This window comes from Pongo abelii, chromosome 9, assembly GCF_028885655.2.
Source record: "Pongo abelii isolate AG06213 chromosome 9, NHGRI_mPonAbe1-v2.0_pri, whole genome shotgun sequence".
NCBI lineage: Eukaryota > Metazoa > Chordata > Mammalia > Primates > Hominidae > Pongo > Pongo abelii.
In genome coordinates, this window is record NC_071994.2 from 47,180,449 (window position 1) to 47,201,403 (window position 20,955).

The 20,955-nt window shown below is 42.1% G+C and overlaps 1 long non-coding RNA gene across 1 annotated transcript in view; it reads right to left on the reverse strand.

Moving 5' to 3' along the window:
* LOC129048671 (uncharacterized) overlaps positions 1 to 20,955 on the reverse strand; it is a 42,593-nt gene that overhangs the window by 12,173 nt on the left and 9,465 nt on the right. The window contains exon 2 of the long non-coding RNA XR_008511201.1: positions 4,808 to 4,886. This is a non-coding gene — a long non-coding RNA (uncharacterized LOC129048671). The remainder of the gene's footprint in view (positions 1 to 4,807; positions 4,887 to 20,955) is intronic.

A 20,955-nucleotide genomic window follows, 5' to 3' on the forward strand; every position in this document is an offset into this window, starting at 1 on the left:
ATTGATTTCTTTATCTCTCTGAACCTCTCTCAGCCTCTCTGGTATGTGTGTAAATGACATCTGCCAAGTCTTAATGTAGCGCTTTTATGGCGTGAGGGATGGCTAGCATCTTAAAAAATTCAAGTGCTATCTAAGGCTATAATCTGCTGCAATTTTCTTCTTCCTGTTTCTGAAGTGTGAGGCCAGGATGCTGGAACATCTGAAAGAGCCCAAGCTTAAAGAGAGGGGAGCCCCAAGCTTCCCAAGTCCAATTAAACAAGAGACAGGATTCCCTAGGAGGTTAGTAACATCCCTTGCTGCTGAGGCTTATGTTTGAGATTCAGGACTTTGTGGGGGATATACGGAAGACAAATGCTAGAAATCCAGATGCTTGGACTTTACCACCCACTGGCTATGTGACCTTGGGGAGGTCACTTAACTCCTGTGAGTTTCAGCTCCCTCATCTGAAAAATGAGAATAAATGGTAATGCCCACCTTGATTACTGCATGGGCCAGCAGGGGCTGGGATTACCCTGTGTTCTGGTTATCTATTGCAGCATAACAATGACTACAAAACATAGTGGCTTAAAACTATAACAGCATCTATTTTGTTTACAAATCTACAATCTAAACAGGGATCAGTGGAGACATCTTGTTTCTGTTCCACCTGATACCAGCTGGGGCTACTCAAATGCTAGGTCTGGGCACGGCACAGTGCCTTACCCCTGTAATCCCAGCACTTTAGGAGGCCAACTGTGGTCAGGAATTCAAGACAAGCCTGGCCAACACGGCGAAACCCCGTCTCTACTAAAAATACAAAAATTAGCTAGGCATGGGGGCACATGCCGGTAGTCACAGCTACTTGGGAGGCTGAGGAGGGAGAATTGCTTGAACCTGGGAGGCGGAGGTCGCAGTGAGCCAAGATCGTGCCACTGCACTCCAGCCAGGGTGACACAGCAAGACTTCGTCTCAGAAAAAAAAAAGGCTCGCTCCTTCCCATGTCTGGGAGTTGTTGGTAAGTCTGTCAGCGCCTCCTCATGACACAGTGGCAAGGTGGTGGCAGATTAAAGGGCGAGCACCTGAGATAGGCAGAGTGCCAAGTCAAAGCTATACCATTCTTATGACCTAGCCTCAGAAGTCAGGTAGCATCACTTCTGCCATTTCCCTTGGTTAGAGCAGTCACAAGCCCCCACAGGATTCAAGGGGAGGAAACACAGACCACCCCCCAGCAACTCCTCTGCAGAAGGAACAGCAGTGATATTATAAGAGGGTGTGGAATGGGATGTATGTATTGGTGGAGGTGGAGCTATCTTTGGAAAACACAATCTTCTACTCCATGTGTAGCAAACGGCTTTATTAAGTTTAAAGCATCATACAAATGATGCTGCTAACACTTGGGCCTTTCACTTAAGTGCTGGCTCACAGATTTAAAGAGTACTATTAAGCTCTGTATTTATTCAGATAAGCAATACTTATACCTATTAAATGCAGTTACTGTCCAAGACATGTTTTTTTGTTGTTGTTTTGAGACAGAGTCTTGCTCTGTCGCCCAGGCTGGAGTGCAGTGGTGCAATCTCGGCTCACTGCAACCTCTGCCTCCAGGGTTCAGGCTATTCTCCTGCCTCAGCCTCCCGAGAAGCTGGGACTACAGGTGCCTGCCACCACGCCCAGCTAATTTTTGTGTTTGTGTTTTTTTGTAGAGACAGGGTTTCACCATGTTAGCCAGGATCGTCTTGATCTCCTGACCTTGTGATCTGCCTGCCTCGGCCTCCCAAAGTGCTGGGAATACAGGCGTGAGCCACCACACCCAGCCGTCCAAGACACTTTTAAGCACAGGACCTCATTTCTCCCATAAAACAACCATAAGAGGTAGGCTTTATGATCCCTATTTTATAGGAAACTGAAGCTCAGGGCATGTATGTGACAGCTTTATTCATTCACTCAATAAATATGTATTGAACATCTACTTTCTGCCAGGCAATATGTTCCAAGGGGAACAATAATAAGAAAAACAGACATAATCTCTACTTGATCTAGTGGAGAGAAAAATAAAAACAAATACTGTAATTATAAAATACATTGATGAACTTTGTGATCAACATCATGATGGGAAGACCCCCATATAGATGGAGTCAGGGAATGATTCTCTATGGAAATGATATCTTAAATGACACCTGAAGAAAGAGTAGGAGTGAGGACAGGCAGGAGAGCATGCCAGGCAAAGGAACCAGTCCATGCAAAGGTCCTGTGGTGGAAGGAAAAGGGTAGAGCTGGAGTGTAGAGTGAGGAGGAGCTTGCTTTGAGATGCAGCCAGAGGGGTAGACAGGCACAAAAGCAGATCTTTGCCCAATCATAAGACAGAAGCTGCAGACTCAGGGCTTGAACGTAGGTCTTCTGCACACCCACTGAGGGCCTTCAACCCAAGACAATTGCCTGGATTGTGTTAGGCAGAGAGCTGCCTTCCTGTCATCTCCAAAAGACCATTATACAGGTTTGATTGAACCATGTGTTTCTCCATTCAAGTAACAGGCTCTTGAAGGGCTGCGTGTTCTCCCTCTTTGATTAATCTCTGTGTAATATTAAATGTAGAGCCTCAGCTAATTACTCCCAGACTGACAGTGAATAATGCAAACTCCTCTGTTAGTTACTTTTTTGAGACAGAGTCTCGCTCTGTTGCCCAGGCTGGAGTGCAGTGGCATGATCTCGGCTCACTGCAACCACCACCTCCCGGGTTCAAGCAATTCTCATGCCTCAGCCTCCTCAGTAGCTAGGATTACAGGCGCATGCCACCACGCCCAGCTAATTTTTATATTTTTAGTAAAGACAGGGTTTCACCAATTTGGCCAGGCTGGTCTTGAACTCCTGACCTCAAGTGATCTGCCCACCTCAGCCTCCCAAAGTATTGGGATGACAGGCATGAGCCACAGCGCCTGGCCAATTCCCTCTTAGCCCCCAAAAGGCAAATGCCCAAGCACAGCCCTAAGACCAAAAGGCCTCCCTTGGAATCAGAGTGGCACATTAGTGAAAGAAACAAGAAAGCATAACCTTTTTCAAAGCCTCAACCTGCCCTTCTGTGAAATAGGAGAAATTCTGCCCAATTACTTCTTGCTGAAGTTATTAAAAATTAATAGCACCAAATCTAAGATAATCAGTTCAGTTATATACCCAGTGCAGGGATGGCATCCTTTGCTGTTTTTGCAGGGGAGCCAGTAAGCTGGAGCAGATGGAACAGGAAGGCCCCAGAGAGAGAGAATCTCAGCACTCAGATGCACCATCAGAAAAGAATGTTTGCAGAGAGTGAAATGTGTGCTACAGCACACACTTCCTAGCAGCCCTTTGACTCGCTTACCCAGTGGCTGAACTGTTCCCAAAATAGTTCTGTATAGGCTTTTGAAAGAAAACAGCCTGGTTTCTCTGCTGGCAATTGTTTAGGCTATTGGCAGCTTGGATGTTAAAAAAAAAAATTCTCTCTCTTTAGCCAGACAGATTACTGGGTCCTCTGACATGAGGGAAAAATGATTCCTTGGAGATAGGCACTATGTAAAAGGTATTCTGATTGGCACTGTCATTCACAGTTTTCACATCTGTTTTATTATGGTGTCCAGTAATAGAATAGTTAAACCATGATCCTCTACATAAATCTTTCTCTCATGTGTTTATTCATAACAACAACAACAACAACAACAAAATGCCAACTTAAATGACAGGAATTAGAATTGCTCACCAAAGCCAGGTAAAACATTTCAAAGTTAAAAAGAAAGGACACCCACTTTTCCAATTCACCTCAGCAAACTGCTCTGAGTTTCTTTCTTAGTAGCTCAGTCATTTTTCTGGCAACAAGACCATGACAGTTTTCATCTTAAACAGCTATTATTGATGAGCTACACTTGAAATTTCCATTCACTTAGAAGGATTACAATCTCAGTTACAGGCTTCTCATCTGAGATAAAACTCAGTAAAATGATTCTTATATGAGAAACCCTCAAAATAGCCACTGAGATGAGACTAGGTTGGAAATAAAAAGGCAGTTAGGAAAAGAGTTAATCTTTGGGGGAAAATATCCTCCCTGTAGTTTTCATTTCAGTAACTCTTTCACTGTGAAAAGAATCACTTTAAGATCACACATTGACATGCTTCTGTCTAGGAAACAATACATTCCATGTGGTCATCTACCCTTTCTGGGCAGAAGTCTTTATTTCTAACCATGTTTAAGTGCCAAAGTAGGTTATACTTGGTTGTCATATGGTGCCAGTAAACTATGGTGAAAAGTTGTCTTTTTTTTTTAAAGTAAGCTCATAAGCAGATCTGAGGCAATGATTAAATTGTTGCTTATAATTAAAAATACCCTGAGAACATAATAATTATGCTCCCTTTGTCACCAGCATAAAAAATTTCCTGATGTTTTCAGACTAACCTGGTAGCAGCTGTCTAACAATCAATCAACACATCATTGACCACATCTTCTAACCGTGAACTATAAATCCCATCTGCAGTATCCCAGGCTGAGGTTAAGAGCATTGTGGAAAATGGGGGAAAGCCCAGTATAGCAAGACCTTAGAAAGCAAGGGCAAATATGAGGGAAGGTGACACTGGAGAGCTCTGTGGTGCCTGGTCTTACACACAAGATCTAAAACTCTGTACTCTGTGGCCCTTGCTGTCTTGGAGACCCAACCTGCGACTATGAGCCATTCTTGTGATTGCATTCAAACAAACCTCCACTCAGTTACAAATGAATGAGTAAATATTTACAATGGAAAAAAATTTAGACATCGTAAAAAATAATTATTTTCTATGAGGATGGAAATGGGAACTTAGGTACTGTACTCACAGGTCTAACATCCATAGTTGTGATGAAAACATCCATCCATCTTGTTCTATGGTGATGTTTCAGACATGGTGTTGGACTCCTGAAATAAAGTGATTATCAATATAGACCTTCGACATTTTCCCTGCCATCGTGGAGCTACAACCCGGGAGGAATGCACTCAATGAACTTGTGAGTTTGAATGTGGTGGGTGTTAAAAGGGAGAAATGTCAAGTGCCATAGGACCCGAGTTTTCTGTTGGTTGTGGTTAGGGAAGGTTTCCTAGAGGAAATGGCACTGAAGCATCTAATGCTAAGATCTTATGTTGTAGGGAGAGGGAGAGGCGGTAGAGCAACCCAGGCAGAGAGAATAACGTATATAACAGCCCCATGGTGGAGAGACAATGCCTGACAAATATGCTGAGAGGAATTAAAGGTTTTAAATTATAGCCCGTGCAGCAAGGGTGTGGGGAAAAGAGATGAAAAGCGGGGTCTGTAGAGATTGCCAGGGGCCACAGCGTGAACATTTGCTGGTCAAGTTAAGGCATTTGGATTTTATCCAAATTCAATGAGCCATTGAGGGTTTTTAAACAGAAGAGTGACAAGAGATCTTTATTTTTTAAAGACCCCTCTGTCAATCGAAGAATAAAAAATAGCTTTATCTGTATCAGAAAGGTTGGGGAGAAACCAGGTAAAGGCTGTTGCAGTCGCACAGGTTAAGAGATAGTGCTGGCCTAGAGGTAGACGGTTGTATTTGTTCTATTTATTTACCCAGATTAATAGAAATCACATTTTTGCATTTTTATCTCATTATATAGCATAATCAAACTATGATAGGTAAGTTAGACCAAAGAGTTTAATACAATTCAATCCAACTTTATTATTTTTATTTATTTAGAGACAGAGTTTCACTTTTGTCAACCAGGCTGGAGTGCAGTGGCACAATCTCAGCTCACTGCAACCTCTGCCTCCCGGGTTCAACTGATTCTCCTGCCTCAGCCTCCCGAGTAGCTGGGACTACAGGCGCACGCCACCACACTCAGCTAATTTTTGTATTTTTAGTAGAGATGGGGTTTCACCATGTTGGTCAGGCTAGTCTCAAACTCCTGACCTCAGGTGATCCACCCACCTTGGCCTCCCTCGGCTGGGATTGCAGGTGTGAGTCACCACAGCTGGCCCCAACTTTATTAAATGAACCTAATCTAAGTACTAACATTTCTAAATTTGTAGAGAATTCTATGAAAATGAGGAAATGTTTAGAGGACTCAAGATATATTAGGATGGCTCAGTTATATATTCATAAATCTAAAACTTGATATACTATAAATAATACTGAATGCTTACTATTTGTATGCCCCTCTTTGCTTCCAAAAAACACACACACACACAAAACAAAAATACAATCCTATAACTTTCTTAGTAATGGTCTTCCTCTCAGTTGACATCCTAACTTGGGTGGAGCCAAAAGTCTTTAACTTCAAAGAATGCCAATTTGGGATTCTCTGGGTCTGATTCAAGCACTGGAAACAACAGCAAAGAAAACAGGAGACTTGCTCAATACCCCCACCCATTCTCCTAAATAATTATGTCACTATTTTAGGTGAAATCACCATCACATGTTTACTATAACTGTGAAAATATTGTTTATTAATGTGCTGGTATTATACTATGGTTACATTTCCTTTATTGTGTAAATATTTTTTATTTTTTTGAGATGGAGTCTTGCTCTGTGGCCCAGGCTGGAGTGCAGTGGCACGATCTTGGCTCACTACAACCTCTGCCTCCTGGTTCAAGCGATTCTCCTGTCTCAGCCTCCCGAGTAGCTGGGATTACAGGCATGCACCACCATGTCTGGCTAATTTTTTGTATTTTTAGTAGACATGGGGTTTCACCATGTTGGCCAGGCTGGTCTCGAACTCCTGGCCTCAGGTAATCCGCCCACCTCAGCCTCCCAAAGGGCTGGGATTACAGGCATGAGCCAATGCACCCGGCCTATTATGTAACTTTTTATTTTTCCTGAAGTGAATATTTTCTTCTTTTTTGTTTACATTGCTCTCTATGTAACTATCATTAGTTGTTCTAAAACTCTACAACAAAATTTTATTATTATTTTTTATTTTGGTTTAGTATTTTGAGATAGAGTCTTGCTCTGTCTCCCAGGCTGTAGTACAGTGGCGTCATCTCAGCTTACTGTAGCCTTCACCTTCTGGGTTCAAGCAATTCTCCTGCCTCAGACTCCCAAGTGGCTGGGATTACAGGCATGCACCACCGCACCCAGCTAATTTTTTGTATTTTTAGTAGAGATAGGGTTTCACAGGCTGGTCTTGAACGCCTGACCTCAAGTGATTCACCGTTTCAGCTTCCCAAAGTGCTGGGGTTACAGGTGTGAGCGACTGCGCCCAGCCAAAATTGTAAAACACCTCGGAGTGCTGTTCTCTTTTCCATATCGGAGTGCTGTTCTCTTTTCCATATGGTCAAATGCAACAGGTGACAAAGATTCTCTCTTTGGCCAAACTCTACTTAAACTCCCCTGAACTTCAAAGTAGGCCTTACATATTTCTCTCTGCATTGTTCAATTTCAGCAGGAATCCCGGTGAATTAGTTTAACCAGAATCCTCCACCCTTGATACCTGATCACCCTGGCCTACCTTTTGGAAGAAGTTTATTAGGTTTGTTTAGCCAGAATCTGTCCTTTCCCATGTGTTGGGCCATTCTTGCATTGCCATAAAGATATACATGAGACTGGGTAATTCACAAAGAAAACAGGTTAAATTGGCTCCTGGTTCTGCAGACTGTGCAGGAAGCATGCTTTGGCATCTGCTCAGCTTCTGGGGAGGCCTAAGGGAGCTTTTACTCATGGCAAAAGGCTAAGTGGGAGGAGGCATGTCATATTGCAAAAGCAGGAGCAAGAGAGAGCGTGAGACACCACATACTTTTAAACAACTAGATCTTGCAAGAACTCACTCACCACCAAGGGCATGGTGCTAAGCCATTCATAAGGGATCCGCCCGCCGATCCAAATACCTCCCACCAGATCCCACCTCCAAATTTTGGGGATTACAATTTCACATAAGGTTTGGCGCGGACATATATTCAAACTATATCAACCCCTGATGTTTCCTGTCAGTAACTTTTCATCCAATGACCACCACCCTGCTTTTTGGCTGGAAGTTCCCACTTGCCCATGCTGTGTTCGGAGTTGAGTGCAACCTTTCTTTCCCACTGCAAATTCTATCTTGGTGGTTTCTACACCTATTGTGAATACAGTGGATAAATCACTTGAATAAAATGGTTTCTACACCTATTTCCCTTGAATAAGTCTGTCTTACTGTGCTTACCAAGTATCATAGAATCATTTTTTAACACAGGTGACTGCCAGCTCTGTTTTCCTCAGAAACTTTCCCTTTTCCTGCTCCTCTTTGCACCCTCTAGTCCTGCTGTCCCTAGACTTGCCTTTATTTCTCTCCTGGGTTGGATCCCTTATTTCCAGAACTCTATGTCTTCTTTCTTGGTTTATACCCTCTTTTGGTAAAACACATCTTCCTGAAGCTTCTTGAGAAAGGATGGAAGACAGGTTCCTCATTGCTAAGAGTCCCAGTCCCCATTTCTAAGAATCCTGCTCCGTTGCAACCTTCTTTAAGGCAGAGGCCATATGCTATTTTTTTTATCTTTCAGGCTCAACATTCCCATTCTTCCACCAGTCATTCTTCATCATAAAGCCCTGAAATGATCTCAGTAACTTATCTGTTTACCTGTCTATTGTTTTTCTGCCTTGCATGCTTTATTCAAATACATTCAATGGAAAATGTATTTTCCATTCATAGGACCCCCATCTCACCCTGCCCCACCAAGACTGTTGAATGCATGATTAACAAAAATGGTAGTGTGGAAAGAGCATGAGTTTGGGAGTTGGACAGCCTTATGCTCAAATATTGGCCTTGTGCTTTTAGTTCTGAGACTCTGAGGAATCTACTTAACATTGCTGAGATCCCATTTTCTCATATGTCAAATAAGAGTGACTATCTCTCATTTTCATATCAGGTGATGATGCTGATATAGTTAAGGGTTGAGTTGTCATGATATCTGTAACTTACTTTCAAATGGTTAGGTCTCCACCTTCCCAAATATACACATACACATGCAGAGAACAGATGTGAAAAAATGGTAACAATTAGTGAACCCAAGTTAAGGATATGCAGCTGTTTATTGTACTTTTTTTTTCAAACTTTTCTGTAGTTTGACAATTTCCAAAATACAAATTTGAGGCATGGGGAAAAGCAGAGCTATCTTACAGGGTCTTTGTTAGGATTAAAGGAAGCAAATGATGAAGCACTTAGTATGCCTGGTTATATCAGATGCTCAATAAATGTTAATGTCCTTCATTCCCTGGGGCTAATCCCAACTGTAGACTGGAAAAATATACAGGAACCAAGATCTGTGGATTCCCAGCCTGGCCATCAGCCAGCCCTGCAGAGGGCTCCCTTTTAACCTCACAACCCAGTTGTAGAAACTTGTCTCTTGACTTTGCTCCCTATGCTAGGCCCACAAATGGCCTCCCAAAAGATACCCACATCAAATCTGTTGAACCTATGTTACTTTATTTAGTTAAAGGCATTTACAGATGTAATTAAGTTAAGGATCTTGAGATGAGATCATCCTAGATTATCTAGATGGGGCCTAAATCCAATGGTAAGTGTCCTTACAAGAAACATACAAAGGAAAACAGACAGAAGAGGAGAAGGCTGGCCAGGCATGGTGGCTCACGCCTGTAATCCCAGCACTTTGGGAGGCCGAGGCGAGCAGATCACTTGAGGTCAGGAGTTCAAGACAAGCCTGGCAAACATGGTGAACCCTCATCTCTACTAAAAATACAAAAATTAGCTGGGCATGATGGTGCATGCCTGTAATCCCAGCTGCTTGGGAGGCTGAGGCACAAGAATTGCTTGAACCCAGGAGGCAGAGGTCCAGTGAGCCAAGATTGCACACTGCACTCCTGCCTCAGTGACAGAGCAAGACTTTGTCTCCAAAAAAAAAAAAAAAAAAAAAAAAAAAGAGGAGAAGGCAGTGTGAAGACAGAGCAGAGGCAGAGATGGGAGTGATGTGGCCACAAGCCAAGGAGGCCAGGGAATGCTGGCAGCCACCAAAGTTGGAAGAGGCAAAGAACATATTTTCCTCTTAGAGCTCCCAAAGGGAGTACAGCCCTCTAACACCTTCAGTTTAGACTTCTGGCCTCCAGAACTGTGAGTTTCAAGCCACCACGTTTGTGGTAATTTCTTATGGAAGGCCTAGGAGACTAATATACTCCCCCTGCCAAGTCCTCAACTTGTGCTCCTATTCATGCAGCCTGGCTCTGCCCAAGTCTTCCCATAGCTCTTTCTAAGCTCCCGAGCCTTCATTTCCACAGCCAGGGATCCACTCCTTGTCACGGGCACTCCTTTGTCTCTCACCTGCCCTCCTGGCAGCATCTCAGTCAGCTGCTTGCTGCAGCATCCTCCGATACCAGCTAGCTGCTTCTCTGCTCTTTGCATGTGACTTTTCCTTCATATCTCAAGCCCCATTCTTGCAGTTCAGCTCTCTGGTTCCTAGGGTCTAGTTATCTCTAACTTAACTAACCCTACCAACTACCATGCCCAGTTATGAGATTTTTAATATTTAAAAACAATGAGCATAATAATCTATGGTGACAAGAAATCAGACAGGGGTGGTGTGGGAACAGACTAGAAAGGGGCATAAGAGAACTTACTAGGGTGAAAGAGATGGTCTATGTAGTGATAGAAATCTGGGATACAGAAAAGTTTGCACTTGCTAAAAGTAATCAAAATGTAACAAGATCTGTGCATTTCATTATATATGTAAGTTATTCCTCAACCAAAAAAATTAAAAAATTAAAGAGAACAAGGCAAAACTGCTTTTAACAAACAAACTTAAAAGAAAACAAAAGTCACAAATGAAAAAGAAATTTTTTAAAAAGGCACTTAGTTAATTCAGGGTTTCTCACCTTTGGCACTACTGGTATTTTAAGCTAAATAATTATTTGAGGGGCTGTCTTGCACATTGACTAGCAGCAGCCCTGGCTTCCACCACTAAATAACAATACCATCCTCTGCATTTCCCCCAACTTGCCCAATTTGTGACAATCAGAAACATCTCCAGACATTGCCAAATGTCCCGTAGAGGGAAAAGTCGACCCCCTATTGAGAATGGATGGGTTAGTTAACGTGTAGTGTTCAGCTATAGCCATCCCATACAAGGTGATTTGTGTACAATATGACAAGTTTGGGAGACAAACTGAAAGTGACCCGCCAAAAAACCTTTCTCAAGTGGAAAAAAAAGTTTGTCAGTAGGGATATGCGCATGACCTGATATTTATTTCTCCACTCTTCAGTTCTAGTTGTGAAAAAAATAATTAATAACTACAAGGACGCCTAACAAGTAAGAATACCAAAAACAATAGCAGTAGGAAGAGCTGAGAAGAAGAGGAAGAGGGAGGAGGAGGAAGGAGGACAAAGCATATCAGTTAATTTAGCAGTTGCTGTCGTGGTAGTGATACAATACTAATGATAACTGATATTTATATATGTAATATATGTTTAAATCCTTAAAAATCCACTAATTTCTCCCCAACAATATCACTTTGGGAAAGGTAGATATATTAATTTTCTCTACTTTATAGATAATAAAATCAGGGACAAAGGTTAAGTAACTGCCCAAGGTCACAGTCAATTAAGGGAACAGCTGGAACCATCACCTTCGCCTTGGCCTTGTGATTTTTAATCCATCACTTTCTTCCCACTGCAAACCCTATTTCTAGGCATCAGCATCACCTGGAGGCTGGAAGCAAATCAGAGAAAATTGTGTGCCTGGGAGGAAATAATCAATCAGTCCGTGAAGGGCTTGCCCTACAGACCCAATTTCACCTATGTGAATAATAAATAGTAAAAAAAAAAAAATTACTTTAGAAACAACAGTCATTGAAGGTTTTCTTCATCAGTAAAATGTCCGAGGAGCACACTTTGTGGGGATGTATGTGCAGATAAGGAGACCATGTGACAGTGGTGCCCAGCACAGAGAAAAGCTCAGAGAATCCCAGAGACTGTTCCTGAGATAACAAACTCAGTCATCAAGCGAGAACTCCTCATTTCTCAGAATCTCAGTACTGTAATCTCTGGAAAGGCAGAGGCCTTGTTGTCTCGTTTTTTACATGCCCCTGAATATCTTTTAGGTAATAGATCCATCCACAACTGGCATGTAGTGAATTAAATAAATTTCAGTGGTGTGGAAATCTCTGAATATGCTTTCGCAAGGACCCTGGACTTAGCTCTGGTCTTTATCAGGAGACATCCTGTTTACCTGGTTTATTCCCCACCAGCTGGTTAACTTGCCTGAAACAATTGCTTTATCAGGACTCTCCCGTTTGACAGTTTCCAATGGTTCTTTGTTTCCTGTAGGCTAATGTCCAAAGGATTTGATTTAACTTTTAACATGTTCAACAATTTGATAGCAGCCAATTTATCCAAAATGATCATCTACTTCCCACACTCTTAGCCCAGTGTTGCAGCCATACCAGAACCATCACAAGTCCCTGAATGGGTCGAGCTCTTTCCAAGCCTCTATCTTAAGGATTATTGGAGTTGGGAGGATTCTATTTTAAATAAGGTGTTCAGAGAGGGCTTCATTAATATGGTAAGATTGGAGCATAGACTTGAGGAATGTGAGGGGTGAACCATGTGAATATCTGGAAAGTGAGCATTCCAGACAGAAGGAACAGCCAGGCAAAGGCCCTAAGATGAGAGTACACCTGCCAAATTCAAAGAGCCACAAGGAGATCAGTGTGTCTGGAGCAGAGAGAGAGAGGGAGAAGACCAATAGAAGATGAAGTCTGAGATATAATAGGGTGGTGAGGGAGTCAGGGCAAGGTCATGCAGGACCTATGGGCTTTTGTGAGGACTTTGGCTTTTGTTCTGAGATGAGATGCATTGGAGGGTTTTGAGCAGAGATACGGCAAGATCTGACTTGCATTTTCAACGGGTCCCTCTGGCTTCTGTGTTGAGCACAAGGTTAGAAGCAGAGAGACCATTGCATTAATGGGGACAAGGACCAGCAGATAGCAGTGAAGCTGGTGAAGAGTGATCAGATTTGCAGATGTATTTGGAGAGGAAAGCCTGCAAAAATCTGTGTCTTAAAGCTGTGTGTCAGGGATGGGTAGGAACCAGCCAGGACTGAGAAAAACCTTTGCATGAACTCTGAAGCACAAAATAGCTCTGCTGGTTCAAGGATCCAAAGGCCAAGGCAGTTTGAGCTTAGTGTACAGGGAGGGGATGGGGTAAGAAGCTGACCAGGTGGGAAGGGGACAGATGACGCTGGGCACTGCAGGCCACAGGGAGGAAGTCTCTGATGGGTTTCAAGCAGGGCCATGTTTTGATGTAATTTATGTTTTCAAAGGTCACTCTTCTATATGGAGACTAAACAAACTGGCAAATGAGCCATTAAAATAGTCATATTTGTATTCAGCCAAATCAGTGTTCCTCTAGCAGTCCCAGTTCTATTGCTTAGGGCCGTGTGAAATGAGTCTCATTTCCTTCCCTGAGACTCCTTGCTGTCATAAGAACTCATCCACTTTGCTCAGCACCTCTCACAGTTACCCATGACTGAGTGCAGCATCACAGCTGCCCTGAGGCCCACACACAGCCAAACCAAACAGGATGCTCCAGCTTCTATGCTTCCAGCTTAAGCAGCAGCAAGGATGGGCCACTCGCCATTTTTTGCATTCTGGTGCTTGCTAGGTGATGCACTCATTTGGCCCCAATGACTTCTCCTTATCTGATCTATTTCACAATCTGATTACCACAATCATTTTGGCCCCCAGGGGTAATGGCTTCCCACTAATGCTTAGCTACTGAGAATATATGGGTATGAGTGTGGGAAAGTATTTGTCTTGTTTCCCTGATAGGTAATAAGATGTTGGGGGGAATGAGAGTGAATTAGCTTCTCTCTCTCAGTAGATAGTATAATCTTTTGCATAAAAGTTGGTGACTCTCTTTCAGAGTAAATATAAAAGAAGTATTGAGTATACCATGACCAACTAATTAGAGAACAGGACTTGCATTAAATGAGGGCTAATTTCAACACAAAATTAGCATTACTGCTGAAAGGGTTAAAAAAAACCTATTGGAGGCTCACCCTTATTTAATAGGGGGTGGGGAAATGCAGAGCTCAAAGAAAGGGTCTTCAGCTAGGTGGGCACTCCTAAAGCAGTGGAAGTGCATAAAATAGACCTTTTCTTCTCTGCTGGTATTAGGCTCTTATTCCTTGATTTTCCTAAGCAAGAAGGACATCTGATTGTCATTCTGGGTATAGTCAAGAAGAGAAAATGAAATGAACATTTGTCAAGCACCTACCATAGGCATTTCTACTATAGCAGGAAGCTTTCAAAATAAAATTTTGAATTAACCATGTGATCAGTTAGAAAATAGGATTTGCCTTGTTGTTGTTTACAATGTTTCTCCATCTGGAACTGGTGAAAATAGAAGCATTTTAAGCCAACATGGCAGTTGCATCTAAATGGCTTTGGTGCTTTCTTTATCACAACAGTGAATGATAAGGGAATAAAAGTAATAAGAATGAGTAAGAAATACTGAAGACAGTGCCTATAGTACTATGAAAAGAAAGGTCTTTCTTCTTGAGCAAAGGCTGGAAGTAATCGAGGCTGGATTTGCCAAGCAATGTTTATAGCTATATTTTAAATTTCTGTTAAAATTTTTACAGAAAAAATAACTTTGGTATCAAAAATCTGAAACTCATGAACCCTTAGTCCTCTTCCATCCATCCTGTTTTTATAATATGGTTTTTAAAAATAACACACAGATTTCATTGTCATACCCACCATCACACACAAGCAACACCAGGCTGTGCTCAGCAGGTTCTCACTGATTGAATGCACTGAGTCAAAATGGGTCATGAATGTCCTGAGTTTTATAAGCCCAATTACTTATTTCTCAGTGAAATAGCAAATAGACTTGAAATTCTTTTCAGAAAAACCCAGCAAACCTGAGTACACCAGAACTGAACCTATATATTTTTGAAACTATGATGTCCTTTGACCGGGTTATTTCACTCTGGGCCGATGTCCTGAGCCTCTGCTGAACCAGACCCCACCATCTGAGCCAAGAGCTAAGACTCCTAATGCGTCAAAAAAAAGGTGATTTTTTCCTAGGAAGAGTTAAACTTCTTGAGGCAACGGGGCTTCCCTCAACTCCAACTCTTCTTGGTCCAGAAAACAGCTCTGGGAGCCCCAGAGGGGCTTTTGCTTCTCTGACTTCTCACACCCTCTTCTTTCAAATGAATTTAAACCTTTTTTTGTCCAAATCCCTGCAGAAGAAAAAAAAAGTAACCACTCTGCAGTTTTTCTACTATTATGCAAATAGATTAATCAGGCAATGCTCCTGTGAGAATTAATTTATATTTGAATCCAATGAGGCCTGGATGCTTGCTAACTGAACCCCCAGGCCAATGCCTCAGCTAGGTAGCACCTCATATTATTCCTTTGACGAAATGTGAACTGACATAAATACTATGGCTCCCTTTCAATCCGATTACCCCATTACCTCACATCAATGCTACCCCAGCCATCAGATTCTGGCATCTTTCCTTTCACCAGCTCCAGGAACAACGGACAACTCCTCCTCGATAAACAAGCATCCACGCTGCCATCTCGTACCCCCACTCCTAACCCATCATCCGCACTCAATGGGCTCTATTCGACAAGGTATTTTATTTTGTTTGTAGGAATCAAGGATTAAAACCAGTTCAAAATCAAGCCAGGCTGGAGCTGCTCATTCAGAGCTACCCTTTCACACAATCAGTCACTAAGAGCCTCTGGAAATAACACCCCTGAAGTATCCACCCTTTAATAGACGTCATCCCCCTGGGACGCCCCCTCTGCTTCATCTCCCTGCCTTAACGTCTTATGAACTCTTTTTAAAACACACAAAAAACAAATAGCAGCACAGGTTTCCCTGGACTTGCATGACCTGAAGCTCAGTCAAAATGAACCTACGTTTTAAACCATACCTTTGTACTAAACTCATATTGACAACCACTAAATTCTTTCCGTTGCTCTGCATAGAAACTTAAAAAAAAAAAAAGATTTATTTCTTTACCCGTGCCTCCTCCTGTCCCCGCTTTCTAAAACTCTGCACATTTAGAAAGCTTGGCTAAACAATCCACCAGGTGGGAGGAAAGCTTTTCTATGTGGGCAGCTCTATTTCTGGAGCCCCCACCTCAGTAATTAGATTAACAGGCAACATATGAATAGCAGCCCTACTCTCTTCATGCTTTATGCGATTGATTGCACGTAACAGATAGCAAAATATCTTCAATGGTGGCAGAAAAAAAACATGGATTTGTGAACTGTTCTATGATGAAAATGCAAATGAGAGGAAGAAAACAATGCAAGCTTTATTTTTAAGAAGCAACGCCTAGTAATCATAGTACTCGGTTTTTTGAGAAAGGGTCAGAAGTTACACATGAGTAGAAACTGGGGCTGTGGGTATGTTTGTTAGCTTTGTAGTAAAATAGTTTCAATATTTTGGTGTCCCCTTTAAACACAACCTAAAATAGAGGGGCATGACCCTGTAGGCAAAGCTTGTCTTTCTGAATTGGTGAAGGCAGAAATATCTTTTCTAACCACAGTCCCTCTAGAGGCTCTGAATTTGAGAAAGCCTTTGAAACATATTTTAACGACATATGCATATTAGGAAATTATTCACTTTTTAAAAATAAGATAAAGCAAAATAACTATTAAGAATTAAAATTCATAAACACTTATTCAGCTAACTACAAGAAAAATTATGTTTTTTTGCCAAATACCATTTATATTTTTTTGCAATTTGCTTTTGCTTTCTGTTATTCCAGAGGATATCTCTATTTTCATAAAAAGTAGTCTTCCACTGAAGAGTAAAAGAGGTATTGAGCAAACACATTGAATTGTAGCAATTAATTTTTATTAAAAATTCCACACTCCCTTTCCTTTCACCCTAACCCTGAAACTTTTCAGCAAATGGCTAAAATTTGCTGCTTAGTATCTGCCAATTACAGGTTTAGTGGCTATTCAGGAATATTGTTTGATACCACATTTTTACTCAAAAATAAATGCAACTCAGGCTGGATGTGGTGGCTCACACCTGTAACCCCAGTGCTTTGGGAGGTTGAGGCAGGCAGATCACTTGAGCTCAGCAGTTTGACACCAGCCTGGGCAACATGGCAAAAACCCATTTCTACAAAAAATACAAAAATAATTAGCTGGGCATGGTGGCATGCACCTGTACTTCCAGCTACTCAGGAGGCTGACATCGGAGATTGCTCGAGCCTGGGAGGTCAAGGCTGCATTGCACTGAGATTGCAGTACTGCACTCGAGCCTGGTCAACAGAGCAAAACTGTCTCAGAAAAAAAAATAATAATAATAAGTGCAACTCCGTTTTTCCCTTCCTTTGTTCTGGTTTTTCATCATTTATTTAACAAACTCTCATTTAGTATGTACTGATGGTTAGATGCATCTGCAGTGACAGACGCTCAGGAGTGTTCAGGATGACGTCTGGTTAAAATCCTTCTCCCATCACATCCTTCCTTTACCTACAATTGAGGGCCATGGGAATCTTCTCCAGCAAGCTCAGCCCTATTCAGTCCTGCCCCTCAACAGGAAACATCTAGGAGACTTAGTGCATCAGCCTAGAGAACTCAGCCTCCAGTTGCCTTCTTCTGGTGACAAACACTCTCAGGCTACCCTGACTGGCCCTTGCTTTCTGGGTTTCCATAACTGACCCTTTGTGGTCACCTTCTCATTCTTCAGTCCCTTCCCAGCTCATGGCCTGCCCAGAACCAGAATTGCTCCAAGTGCAGGGCTTGCTATCCTCTAACCTAGTCGTCCTCAAATGGGGCAAATAGCGCTGCCCCCCACCCCGACCCGGGAACATTTGGCAGTTTCTGGATGTATTAGTCCATTCTCATGCTGCTAATAAAGACATACCCGAGACTGGGTAACTTATAAAGGAAAGAGGTTTAATTGACTTTCAGTTTAGCATGGCTGGGGAGGCCTCAGGAAACTTACAATCATGGTGGAAGGGAAAGCAAACATGTCCTTCTTCACATGATGAGAGGAGAGAGAAGAATGACAGTCAATGGGGTGGGGCAGCCCCTTATAAAACCATCAAACCTCGTGAGAACTCACTATCACGAGAACAGCATGAGGGTAACCACCCCCATGATTAAATTACCTCCCACCTGGTCCCTCCCGCAACAGGTGGAGATTATGGGAACTACAATTAAGATGAGATTTGGGTGGGGACACAGCCAAACCATATCACTGGAGACATTTCTGACTCTCATGATGAGGTGTTTGAGAGATGTGCTACTGGTATCTAGTGGGTAGAAGCCAGTGATGCCACTAAACTTCCCACAATATACCATATGGCTCCACACGATGTTAAAAAAGACCTTGCCATAACCAGTCCTTTCCCCAATCCCATAGGCAGTTTAGGCTGCTAGGTAGGAACACGAACTTTGGGTTAGATCATTCCAGGTCCAAATCCACTTCTGCCACTAAGTTAGCTACATGACCCCTTGCAAGCTACTTTATACTTTTTGAGCCTCAGTTTCTTTGTTTATAAAATGGACTTATGAGGAGACAAGGAAATAAAATACATAAAGCACTAGCACAGTACTCACTAAAATAGAGGCTATCATTATTGCTACAACTGTTCTTATTATAATCCCCATATCCACTCCCCTGAGTCCTGCTATTTAATGGCAAACTTCCTTCCTATCAACTTTCTCCCCACTGCTTAGACCAGAGGTGCCATATGGGGGCATGAGTCCACCATTTCTGCCTTCAGAGCCTTGGAAGGCATTATTAATTAACAGTAGAAGTTTTTTCCATACCACTCAGAGTTGGCCTCAGAATCCTTCTTTGCACAGTGTGCTGAATCTATTTCGGTTCATGTGCTGAATCTCTACAAATTAGTGAGATTCAGCACATGAGCTGAAATCTAGTTGTCATCCTTAGTCCATATGCTATCTCTTACTAGAGGTTATCTCTTGCTAGAAATAATGAGTTCCCAGTCACTAGAAGTGTTTAAGTAAGGCTGACATGAAAGAGATTTCACAGACAGAATCCAAAAATTGGATGCATGTTTGGATAACCACCTTGGTAGCATGAGACCTGCACTCCAGATTGGCAACCCCTGTGCTCAAAACACAAGTCACAAGGAATATGATTTTGATGAGTACATAAGTCAATGTAGGATGAATTCTCTGATAACTCCAAAATCTTATAACAAAAGCTTGTTTCTTGCCCATGCCACAATCTGATGCAAAGCGGCTCTCCTAAGTAACTCAGAGATCCAGGTTCATTCCATCTTGTACCACTGCCACCCCAACATGTAGTATCCCACTGGAAGGAGAAAAAAGAAAGAAGTGTATATTGGGAATGTTATATGCCAGGCCTGAAAGTGGTGTACATCACTTCTGCCTATGTTCTATTAGCCAGAACATAGTCATATGGCTCTATCTAACTGCAAGAGAAGCCAGGAAATGTCTAACTGTGTGCCCGTAAAGAAGAAAAGAATGGGTATTAGTGAGCATAAGCAGTATCTGTGGTAGAGTAATTAAACCACGAACAAAAACCAGAAGTGAGACACAGTGATAAAGGGCAGCTACTAAGACTCAGCCCTGGTTCTAGCTTTGGGTAGAGCATATTTCACAAATCATGCTTTAATACGCAGTAACAGGCACTGTCTGTTGCCTACCCAAAGCTACACCCCCCCTTTTCCTTAATAACATGCACATGTTTCCAGGAAGTTGGGCCCTTCACTAGCCCCAGGGAGGTGAACCTTGATCTGTTTAATCAAATAATGGTGATTCCATTTTCCTTGCCAGTGACTGGTCAATTGGCACTATTCTGACTGATGACATAAAAGCAATCCTTAGGTTGGACTTGTGGAAAAGATCTTCCCTGCTGATAAAAGGAAGGAGAATAGAATAAATTGGCTCATTCCTCTTCTGCTGAACATTGTCACTGGCTTGTGATGCCTGGAGGCAGGCAGCCATCAGGGACCAACTGGGAACCAGCCAAAGAGGGCAATTCAAACACTAAAGATGGCTGAGCAGAGAAGGAAGGAATCTGAGTCTTTGGTGCTATCAACAAGCTGATGAATTAATGAACTCTTATCCTCCATCCCTTCTCTGTCTGTCTGGGATTCTTCCTTCTGGGATTACCTTCCTTCTGGGTTTCTTGTTTTGTGAAATAATAATTTTCCTTTAGAGTTTATTCTATTTTTGGATTGGTCTTTTGCCACTTGCAGTCAAAAGCATCCTGACTGATAGATATGTACTAGACACTTGAGATATATGTACTTCAAACTGGAGTCAAGGTAGAACTGGAATTCATATTTAATCTCCCTTTGTCAGAGCAGGAATCTGAGATCTCCCCCACATGCTTGGTCCCCTGCCCTCACAAAGTTCACTTTTTAAAAATCTAATAACTACTTCTGTAAATAAGTAGGTGCTGGAAATGCTGCATCCATTTACTGAGATTGCTGTAAAGATTAAATGAGTTGATATCTAAGCACTTAGAACAGTACCTGGAATTCTGTAAGTGCTAAAAATGTGGTCACATCATTGGTAGTAGTAGCACTGGTAGTTGTAGTAGTGGTAGTAGTAGTGGAACTCCTGATTTTTATAAGCCAGTGAAACTTTATTTGTTGCTGAATGCCTTCTGGGTGTCAATTTGGCTTGGCTTATGAGTATAATGATGTTTTAATCCCTGTTAGTACTTCAAGGAAGAAGAAGGCCCCAGATTAATTGAAACCACAGACAACTCTCACCAACCTCCAAAATCCCAAAACTTTCTTAGAGAGTTGTTCTGAGTTGGTATAGAATAATGGTTATGAATATTGGTTCTGGGGCAGACTACTGAATTCTAAGCCTCAGCTCTGGCATTTACTCTCTGTGTGTCCTTGGGCACTGTACCAGTCAGGATTCAGCTAGAGGTGTGGAGCCAATAAAATACATGCATACATATATATCTTACATAGATACTATATCTCATATATACCTCATATATATCATACATAATATATGTAGCATATATATCATCTATGTATTATATCGTACATATG